At 41.5% G+C, this 11712-nt stretch overlaps 1 long non-coding RNA gene across 1 annotated transcript; it reads left to right on the forward strand.

Annotated features, from left to right (window-relative positions):
• The first annotated feature begins 4274 nt into the window (after positions 1–4274).
• Positions 4275–5283, forward strand: LOC131405013 (uncharacterized). The gene is made up of 3 exons (XR_009219902.1): positions 4275–4291; positions 4638–4809; positions 5070–5283. It is a non-coding gene; the product is annotated as an uncharacterized LOC131405013 (long non-coding RNA).
• The last annotated feature ends 6429 nt before the right edge of the window (positions 5284–11712 follow it).

The following is an 11712-nucleotide window of genomic DNA, read 5'->3' on the forward strand; positions in this document are numbered from 1 at the left end:
TGCCAATCCTCCTCTTTTTGCTCAGGAAGACCGGCCCTGAGCTATCATCCTTGCCCATCTTCTTCCACTTTATGTGGGATGCCACCACAGCATGGCCTGACAAGCATGCATCGGTTCATGCCCAGGATCCAAACCCGGGCCGCCAGCAGCGAAGCAAACGCACTTAAGTGCTACAGCACGTGTCGGCCCCCGATCTACTTTTAAGTTTAAGTGTTTTTGTTGAACTTCCACTTGTTATGAATGTTCCGGTTTTCCTTCTGTTATTGACTTCTGGTTTCATGCCGTTGTGTTTAGAAAAGTTACTTGGTATTGTTTCAGTCTTCTTAATCTTGTTAAGACTTGTTTTGTGACCTAACACGTGATCTGTTCTGGAAAATATTCTGTGTGCCTATGAGAAGAGTGTGCATTTTGTTGCTGTCCAGTAAAATGTTCTGTGTGTGTCTGATAGCTCCATTTAGTATTTAATGTTTTCATGTCTGCTATTTCCTGTTTTCTATCTGGATATTCTATCCATTGTTAAAAGTGGGTCTTTGAAGTCTCCTACTATTTGCAACTTATATAAGTGAGAAGGCTCTTATTTTGAGAATATACAAAGATCACTTAGAACTCAATTATAAAAGACAAGTCAATGAAACGGGGTAAGCAACTGGAATAGACATGTCTCCAGGAAATATATAGATGGCCAATAAGCACAAGATAGTTGCTCAGTATCATTAATTATTAGGAAAATACAAATTCAAAGCACAATGTGATACTATTTCATGCTCAAAATGAAGGCTATATTCAACATAATGGAAAATAACAAGTGTTGGTAAAGATGTGGAGAAAGGGAAACCCACATACACTACTGGTGGGAAAGTAAAATGATGCAGCCACTGCAGAAAACAACTTGGCATTTTCTAAAATCTTAAACCTAGAATTACCATTGACTTGGAGAGGCCCATGGTAGATATGTCCAAAAGAGCAAACTTGCCCATAGACATTCAAAGTAACATTGTTCACAATGGTCCAAAAGTGGAACAAACCCAAATTTCTATCCAGCAGATAGGAATAGGAAGGGGGCGAGCAGAGGAGAGTCAGAGCCACAAAATCTGAAGGAAGACACTGAACCACGACAAGAGCCCAGCTCTGTCAACAGCTGCTGTGGTTGCACCAGGAGATCAAACGTCTGAGACAGCCATTGTGGGGACTGCTGGGAGCACAGTGGTCACTGTGGCCACACCCCAACAGCAGTGCATCGGAGCACACACACCCTGAGACTTGCCTCTCCATTAATCCTTGTTTTAAGATGATGAGGGCCGGCCCCGTGGCTTAGCGGTTAAGTGCGCGGGCTCCACTGGTGGCGGCCTGGGTTCGGATCCTGGGCGCGCACCAACACGCTGCTTCTCCTGCCATTCTGAGGCCGCGTCCCGCATACAACAACTAGAAGAATGTGCAACTATGACGTACAACTATCCACTGGGGCTTTGGGGGGAAAATAAATAAATAAATAAAATCTTTAAAAAAAAAAAAGGGCCAGCCCCGTGGCCTAGCGGTTGGGTGCAAGCACTCCGCTGCTGGCGGCCCGGGTTCGAATCCCAGGCACACACCGCTTCTCAGGCCATGCTGAGGCCGCGTCCCACATACAACAGCTAGAAGGATGTGCAGCTATGACATACAACTATCAACTGGGGCTTTGGGGTGAAAAAAGTAAATAAATAAAATCTAAAAAAAAAAACTTAAAAAAAAATAAGATGATGAATATCCTCATGTTACAATGTCTCTTTCCAACCCTTGTGGACAAGTGTAATCAGAACCCCCTGAAGAAGGCACAGACCAGAATAGGATGGAACACTGGGGCCTGGGGGAGTGGCGCTGCACCTGACCACACAGACTATCACCCGGGCCTATTGAACACGAGAGAAGAACCCAAGGAAGTGGTCTAATGAGAATTCCCCGTCTTGCCACATTCAGAGACACTACAGTTTCTCTTCCGTTCTTTACAAAAATGTTAAAGAATTCATGTGTCATTAATTCATAAAGAGGCAAACTCTTGACAAAGTGACAGGGTCCAGATTCCATGACCAGGTTTTTCAGTTGTTTTGATAATATCCCACATTCAGGAATCAGAAATGTAACCTATTGGGATGTGTAATATAAACAAGGACTTTTTTTCATGTAGATCAACGCCCAGATTTTTAGAGACGACATAAATCATGAAAGCTGCTAAACATTCCTCCACAGGTTTCAATAAGAATTTTAAGTTAATTTACCAATCTCAGGAAAAAAGAATTTGGCAATTCAAGTTTTTTGTTTCTGCATTCAAGCGTACAGTACAGGCAAGAGAATGAGCAGAAAAAAATTAACAAGAAGGTCTTGTGCCTGCCCGATGGCTTAGCGGTTAAGAGCGCACTCTGCTATTGGTGGCCCGGGTTCGGATCCCGGGCAAACACAGATGCACCGCTTGTCCGGCCATGCTGAGGCCACGTCCCACATACAGCAACTAGAAGGATGTGCAACTATGACATACAACTATCTACTGGGGCTTTGGGGAAGAAAAAAAAAGGAGGAGGATTGGCAATAGATGTTAGCTCAGAGCCGGTCTTCCTCAGCAAAAAGAGGAGGATTAGCATGGATATTAACTCAGGGCTGATCTTCCTCACAAAACAAAAGAAAAAAACAAGGTCTTGGTTGCATTTCATCTTTTGCAAATAAGCAGGGTATTTTATGCTCTGTTCCTTTCACTACTCTAAACAATTTTTAAAGAATATGGTACATCTGACTATCCCTAGGCGTGTTTATCCTGGAACCTTGCCGGAATCCAAAGCAGAGATGTTAAAGCTGATGGGTTTCAAATGCTGCCCAAGTGCTGTCTACCTTGAACATCCCTATCCCAAAGCTGGACCACTAGTCTCTTCCTGAGGGATCAGAGTCGTCACCCGTGTCCCTGAGAGACTGGCCACTCAGGCCTCAGCTGAGATTAGGCTATCAATCTAAATGGCAAAATGCTTAAGCTATTCTCATCTTAAGGATGCTGTTTCAGAGGCCTCTGCACTGGAATGTGTTGGTGAAAATGTTCTACTAGACACTTGCCTGGGAATTGGGTTGTTCTCCTCTGCTCTTGGCGGATCCTGGAGAAACCAATGATTAACCTCACGGATTCCTCAACTTCCACTTCTGCAAAAAAGGCAAGCAACAGCCACTGTTACCACCCTGCAAAGCTCTTAAGTTGTGCTTGCAAGAGGGGCCACAAGGGCGAATTTCTCCCAAAAGTTGATGAAATGATGACACTTTGGCTGGAGAAGGCAGAGGGCAGCAGCCAGAGGAAAGTTTCTGGGATGTCAAACCAGTTCCCATAAGCACTTTAGAGAAACACCTGGCCCTGGACTAGGTAGGAGGCTGTGGAAAGACCCACAGACATGCAGGTGGGAGGAGGAATCATGCAACGGAGGAGGGCGGTGTGGAATAGACGTGAATCCGGCTTCAATTTTGGACAAAAGCAGTTGCACGATGCAGGCCCGTGGCTGCCCATGCAGCCGCCACACCCTCCTAACTCCTTAGTCCCTCTCGTCCTGTCACATCCCTCTGAGACTCAGTCCACGTGGAGCAGGTGCAGGACCACAGGGCAGAGCACACCTCCCTGCTCCTCCCCTCAGGGCTAGGCACCGCCCCGTGCCCAGAGCATCCTGGGAGTTGGAGTCCTGTAGTCCTGCAAGCTCCCAGCTGGGAGCGGTTGAGAGACAAATGCTCCCAGCATGCACAGCTAGGGGCCCCAACTCCCTCCTTGTCCCTCCACCCCTGGGCCCCACTCCTCTCCTTGTCCACCCCACCCTCTATCCTGCCTCTTCTCTCTACCACGCCCACCCTCCATACCCTGCCCACCGCCTGGAGTATGCGCAGTGTGGTTGGGCTGCATCCCTGAGGCCGGTACTCAGGTAGGGGTGGGGCTCACGAGCCTGGCTGTTGCTGAGGATGCTTGCAGCCCTTCTTGAAGCTCCCTGGCCAGTATTTGAAATGTAAATTCAATATCTAAAATGGAAATACCGGGTGACTGGGATGCTGGAATTTGCCTTTTCAAGGCCACTTGTCCTACTATCCCCTCCATCCCTCCAGGCTGCCATGATCCTCCCTTTGGACTCCATGGTCAGGGTCGCTGCAGAGATCTTCCCTTTGGACCCCGCCTGCCTGAAGGGCCTATACCTTGGTCAGGCATCTTAGAAGGACTGCCCTGAGCCATGTCATAAAAAGGAGAAAACATCACAGTGGACAGCCACAATTCCTACATATACAGACGGGAAACTTAGGTACACTGGTAAGTGACTCCTAAGCCACTTCAGGGGACCACACGCAAGCCTCCCCTTCTCCGACGCTGCACACAGGCTTGTTCACTGGACTTCCCTATCCCAGTGTGGACCTCTTGGCCTCGTTAACACAGGCAACAGCACTGAAACTTCCCGTTGGTCCTTCCCACAGTGTCAGGGAAGTTTGTGTAGGAAGGTAATATGCAATTTCTGCTCTACTATAGGGCTGGCTCCTTGGGAACCAGTTTTAATGCCTCTTTTTAAATATACCCACAGAACCACAAAATAATTAAGCAAAATAATTTGTTGCTCTTCTGGGTTATAGCGATAATTCTCTTGAGTCGTTTTTCCATTTAGCTTCTCTGACTGACTCCAAATACTACAGCACCACACCCTTCTAGACTGGTGGATGCACAGCTCCACTTCTTTGCAGGGAGGACACACAATAGCAGAATATCCGTGGCCCAACTTTCTGGAGCATCAGTATTACTACAAGATTTGGAAGAAGCAAAGTTAGGTCATTTCCAAGGTAAGGAATTAAAAACTTAAAACTAAGATGAGGTGGGAAAGTCATATACCATTAATATTTGTCAGTAATCTGTGCCTGAAATGTCAGACTTTCTCTGAGAAAGAACTCTGAGACTCTATTTCCCATTGTTTTAAATAGGAAAAATTAGAAGGCATAGCAAATCTATCGAAAAATGCTACCAATTTCCTAAGTCACGATATGGCACCTAGACATAAGTTATGAACATCATTTCTCCTCGTTTTCTTCCTCATTCAACCAAGTCCCACAGGTCTTGAGTGATTGCTGTGAACACTGCACTGTGCTAGATGTCAAGGCCTTGGTGAGCATCATTGTGAGGGTGGATGTTGATGGAAAAAGATTGCATCATAAAAACTCAAAGCCATGCCACTTGCCAAATTGAGGCAAAAATGGAAAGACCTAGGGCGCCAAGGAAGGGTGAGGGCATTAATAGATACTTGGGAGTATTAAAATCCTTATGATGATGTCATGAGTGAACGTGTTCCACTTTAAAACAAAACACTGCTGTTGTTCTCATATATTGAGTTAGTATCTTTGTGCAAATATGCAGGATTTAAAGTGTTTATTGATGTATAACATGCATACAGAAATATATGCAGAGGTCATCCGTGTAAACCTCAAAGAATTATTACAAAGTGAACACACTTGTGTGACCAAGAACTAGCACCAGCTTCATTCAGGCCCTGACAATCCCTTTCTCCCTCCTTCCTCCCCAAAGGTAACCAATATCTTACCAGCAAACACTGTATATCGAGTTTGTCTTCTTATACAAGTGTCTTATTACAGGACAATTTAAACAATATACAAAATAAACAAAATAGCATAGTAGGCCCGTCACCCAACTTCAACAACTACTAATCATCTGCCATTTTTGTTTTATCCAGACTCCCTCCCATTCTCACCTCACTTTATTATTCTTTTAGTCCTTTTTGTGTGTGTGTGTGGGGTAAGATGTACACACACTGAAAGGCACAAATCTCAATCGTACAGTTTTGGCAAATAAACATGCCCATATAACCTTAACCCCTTTAAGAATAAAATATTTTCATCACCCCCAGAAAACTCCTTCCTGTTCCTTCCCAGGCAATTTTTTCCTTCCCCCGAGGCAACCACTGTTCTGGTTTTTTCACCATAGGTTCATCTTGGCAGAAATCAGCCCACGTGTATTGTTTTCTGTCTAGCTTGCCTCCCTCGGCACGAGGTAGATGAGACTCACCCAGCACGTGTGTGTCAGCCTTTGCTCCTCAGCACGGCTGAGGGCGTTCTGCTCTGTGGATGCCCGAAGTGGGCTCGTCTTCCTCCTGGGGACGTGCAGGTCATCTCCTGTGAAGGTTCTTGTACAAACACTTTTTGTATGCTGTTTAATTCCTTTATTAGCATTTAAGTGACACACCTTTGCAGTTTTTAGTGGTTGATCCAGATTACAATATGCATCTTTAACATATGACAGCCTACCTAGACTTAATAGTGCACCAGTTTAATCAATGTAAAATATAGAAGCCTTGCTACAGAACAGTTCCATTTACCTCTGTCTGTCTTTTGTGCTATATTGTCATACATTTTACATCTACCCATGTTATAAATCCCACAATACAGTGTTATGATTTTTCTTTAAATAGTCATAGGTCTTTTAAAGAAATTAAGAGAAAAATGTTAAGTATTGGGAGGGAAATGCTTTGAGGATCTGCAAATGAACTGATTCTTCTCTAAGTTTCACTCACAGTTTTTGCATTCATCAGTCAGTCTTGCCCACAGTAATTATTACTGTGGTGTTCTAGTGGCGATTTTCTATTTCATGCTATCCAGCCACGTTTATTATTTGGAATTATGTGAGGAATATTCCCCTCCTCCCTCTCCCTGCCTTCTTCCTGTCTTTCTCTCTTTCTCTCATTCTTCCCCCCCCTTTTTTTCTTTCTTCCTTTCTTATTTAATCTTCTTTGTATCAGTATAGACTCATGGATATTTATTTTATTCTCTGGGTAATAATCCAATGCTACCATTATTTATTTTGTTGCTCCCAGTTTTCCAGCTTGAGCCATTGGGAAGTCTTTAAGATTGATTCCTTTTGACACATCTCATCATTTTCTGTGTTTTTTTTTTTTGAAAGCACTTTCCTACTTTCTGGCACAAGAAGCTCCAGGCTCATATTGTATTTCCCATCCTCAGATCTAGAATTAGCCATTTCTCCAAGAAAATCTGGCTCTTTTTATTGGAGAATGATATTTAGAAACCAAAATCTGGGAGCTAGGTGTGTCCATTGATACTAGAGTGTCACTGCTTCTAGACCCTCTCAGCAGAACTTGGAAATATATGTATGAATATAAACTCAGGTATACACATCTACCTATCGATATATCAATCTATCAATCTATCTATCTATCTGGATAGATATATTAAAATAGACATGGATTCATACTGATACTTCCAAATCCAATCCAGCACCACAGAGTTTATTCCAGCATTCTCCTTTTGTTTATTTGTAACTTCTTTCACCAACAGTGGGAAACTTAACTCCAGTTATCTACAATATATTTACTAAAGTGTCAACTAGTTTCAGAATCGCTGATCCATACCCTTATGAAAAACAAATTTACCACCTAGAGTACAGTGTTTGTGTCCAGTACTTTAGTTTTACAGTATCCCATCAAAACACTGTCTTCCAAAGTTACTTAGGTCAGGACCTTTCATCCCCACCCCTTCTGTGTGGTTATGTCACATGCTTGTAATACAGTGAGGTTCATTTGTCACTGCATTCCATCTGAGTTCCCCAGCATCCTGATTGATTTTTAAAATTTGCAGAGTAAAATTCACTCTATGCGGTGTACAGTTCTATGCGTTTTGACAACTTTATGGTCGTATATCCACCCCCACAGTACAATACAGAGCTATTTTATTCACCCCCAAATTTCTCTCATGCTGTCACTTTGTAGTCAATCCCTTCCCCCACTCCATCCCTTGGCAACCACTGATCATTTTCCATCCCTGTATTTCTGCCTTTGCTAGAATGTCATATAAATGGAATCATATACTATATAGCCTTTTGAATCTGGCTTCCTTCCCTTAGAGAAATGCATCCAAGATTCATCCATGTTGTTGTGTGAATCAAGAGTTTATCCTTTTTATTGCCAAGTAGTATTCTAATGTACCGATGCACCACAGTTTCTTTCTCCATTCACCTGATGAAGGACCTTTAGTTTGTTTTCAGCTTTGGCAATTATGAATAAAATGGCTATGGAGATTCACACAAGGATTTTTCCTTAAACATTAGTTTTCAATTTGTTTCAGTAAATACCTAGGAGTGGGATGTCTGAGTCATATAATAAGTATATGTTTAACTTTATAAGAACCTGCTAAACTGTTTTCTGAATGCAATTATCATGTTGCATTCCCAGTTCTAGTTGCTCCTAGTCCTCACCAGCACTCGGTATTTGCAATTTTATTTTTTATTTTAGCCACCTAATAGTTGTGCGGTCTCTTATTGTGGCTTCTGCTTCCTTTTTGAAAGTGAGTTCTGCTAAATATAAAATCCTGTGTTGACTTTTGGGTTTTATTTCTGCACTTGAGAGATGTCATTTTGTTGTTGATTTGTCTCTTTTGTTTTTGGTAATATATCATCCATCATTCACATTATTTCTCCCTGTATGTAATGTCTTCCCCTGTATATATGTATTTCCCTGACTGCTTTCAAGATTTTCTTTTTATCTTTGGATTTTAGCAGCTTGACTATCATGTGCCTAGGTATGGTTCTATTTTGTATTTTATTTTGTGGGTTTTCTGACTTTCTTGGATCTAAAATTTTAGATTTTTCACCAAATTTTGGAAGTTTTATGCTATTATTCATTGATTTGCCTTTCTGCTTCATTTAATTTTTTGTCTCTCTCCTCTCTGATGGAGACTCACTCATCTCACAGGTCTTAAGTCTCTCTTCATTTTTCTCAAAACCTTTATGTTCTTTTCTTCAGACTGGATAATTTCTATTGCTCTATCTTCATGTTTCTTCTACTGTTTCTAATCTACCAGTAAACTCAAAAATATTTTCTGTATTTCATCTTCCTATTTGGTTCTTTTTCGTAATTTCCAATTCTCTGCTGAGTTTCTACATCTGTTCATTCATTATGAGAATATTTTTCTTTACCACCATGATCATCTTTATAAAAGCTGCTTTCTCATCCTTGTCTGCTAATTGCAACACCTTGGGAATAGTTACTACTGCCCACTTTTGGTCGTATATGGATTATATTTTCCTATTTCTTCAAATCTCATAATTTTTTAAATTATGTACTGGAAACCATGGATGATAGTTATAGAGACTCTGGATTCTATTGTATCCCTTTGAAGAGTGTTGTTATTTTTCTAGCAGGGAATTAACTTGGCTGGACTGAAACTCCAATCCTATCTCCTTTACAATGGGCATAGCTGAAATCCTCATTCAGTTCTTTCATCTTCCAACTGCTGTTTTTACACTAGGCCCTCTGGGGCCTACCCTGCATGTGTGTTGTTCAAAGATCTGCCAATTTGCTGTGTGTGGGGGGCAGACTTTCATACATATTTTAAGATTTTCCTCTTTGTGGTTCCCTCCCTTCCAGAATTTCTCCCCTAACTTTCCAGCTACTCTGCCAGCCTCAAAATACATCCTCTAACATTACAAGTAATACTATAGTTTTTCCCCTGTCTGGGCCACATACAGATTTTGGAATGCTTTGAGGCAAAAGACTCAAGCTTGCAAATATCTCCTGGTAAAATTCCCATGATTCAAGGGAAGACTCCCCCTCGGTTCTGCTTGGCTTTGGAAGAGATTTATGCATACATCCATATACACATTTATTATATGTGTATTACATATAGATACATGATTCTATATAAATATATATAATATTTCATGCAGATTTTATCACTGTTATCTGTGAGAGTGTTAGTTCAACAAGCTACTCCACTATTACTGGAAGCTAGACCTCGGTTTTGTTTCTTTTTTGCATTTTATATAAATGGAATTATAAAATATATAGCCTTTTGAATATAATTTCTTTTATGCAGCATTATGGTTGTGATATTCATCCATGTTATTGCATGTAGCTAGTGGTTTGTTCATTTGTTGAAAATAATTAATGTTGTTAAATGGTCATAAAATATGCATAACATGAAATTGATCACTTTATCCATTTTTAAATGTACAGTTCAGTGACATTCAGTACATTCACATAACTGTGTAGTGATAACCTCCAACCATCCACAGATCTATTTTCACCTTGCACTGAAACTCTGTGCCCATTAAGCAACAACTCCCTGTTGTCCCTCCCTCTTGCCCCTGGGAACCACCATTCTCCTTTCTATTCCTATGAATTTGACTACTCTAAGTACCTTATATGAGTGGAATCATATAGTACTTTTCCTTTTGTGTCTGGCTTTATTTCACTTAGCATAAAGTCCTCAAGGTTCATCCATGTCATAGCATGTGTCAGAATTCCTTCCTTTTTAAGGGTGAATGGTATTCCACTATGTTTTACACCACAATTTTTGTCAACTCATCCGTTTATGGGCACCTGGCCTGCTTCCAGCTTCTGCTTATTTTGAATAATGCTGTTAAGAACAGGGGTGTACTTACATGTCTTTATATATGCGTTCAGTTCTTTTGGGTTTATACCCATATATGGTGTTCTGAGATTCATTTTTTCACATGTGGGAGGGTTCCCCACACCTCCAACAAGCAATTCTTGGAAAGCCAGCTGGTTGTCAGATAATTCAACTCAATTTGATGCTGTCAACCCAGAGATACATCAGATTCCACAGTTTAAGGGCTCAGTCCTATAAGACTGCACACCCATCCAACCTCACCTCAACTTCAGATGCCAGTTACAACCCCAGGCTGTTACCTGTACTTCTGACTGAGTGACTGTAAACCAGAGATTCCCACAACCTCCTCGTTGGGTTTGATTAATTTGCTAGAGTGGCTCACAAAACTCAGAGAAACATTTACTAGATTACCAGTTTATTATAAAAAGATATAACTCAAGAACAGCCTGATGGAAGTGGTTCAGAGGGAAAGGTATGTGAGAAGGGGCACAGAGCTTTCATGCCATCTCCAGGTGCACCACTCTCCAAGCACTCCTTGTCATTGCCAATCTGGAAGCTCTCTGAAACTCATTCTATTGGGATTTTTATGGAGGCTCCCTCACGTAGGCATGATCAATTATTAACTCAGTTTCTAGCCCCTCTCCCCACTCTGGAGGATAAGGGCTAGGACTAAAAATTCCAAGCTTCTAATCAGGGCTTGGTCTGTCTAGTGACCAGCCCCCATCCAGGAGCCATCCAGGAGCCCACCCAGAGTTGCCTCAATAGAACAAATGATTCTCCTAGTGTTCTTATCACTTAGGAAATTACAAGGGTTTTAGGAGCTCTGTGTCAGGGATGGGGTCAAAGACAAATATTAGAACAAGAGATGCTCCTAGTGTTCTTATCATTTAGGAAATTACAAGGATTTTAGGAGCTCTGTGCCAGGAACTGGAGACAGAGATCCATAAATATATTTTCTATTATTTCAGAACCCATAGGTAGAATTTCTAGATCATATGGTAATTCTATTTTTAATTTTTGAAAGAACTGCCATACTGTTTTCCACAGTTTTATATTCTCACCATCCAAGCACAAGGGTTCCAATTTTTCAACATCCTTGCCAACACTAGTTATTTTCTGATTTTGTGATAGTAAAACTATTCTAATGTGTGTGAAGAGGTATCTCCATGTGGTTTTACTTTGCATTTTCCTGATACTTAGTGATGTTGAGCATCTTTTCACGTGTTTACTGGCCATTTTATATCTTTGGAGAAATGTCTATTCAAGTCCTTTGTGCATTTTTAAATTGGGTTGTTTTTTTATTGTTGAGTTGTG

Source organism: Diceros bicornis, chromosome 4 (assembly GCF_020826845.1).
Source record: "Diceros bicornis minor isolate mBicDic1 chromosome 4, mDicBic1.mat.cur, whole genome shotgun sequence".
Classification (NCBI taxonomy): domain Eukaryota; kingdom Metazoa; phylum Chordata; class Mammalia; order Perissodactyla; family Rhinocerotidae; genus Diceros; species Diceros bicornis.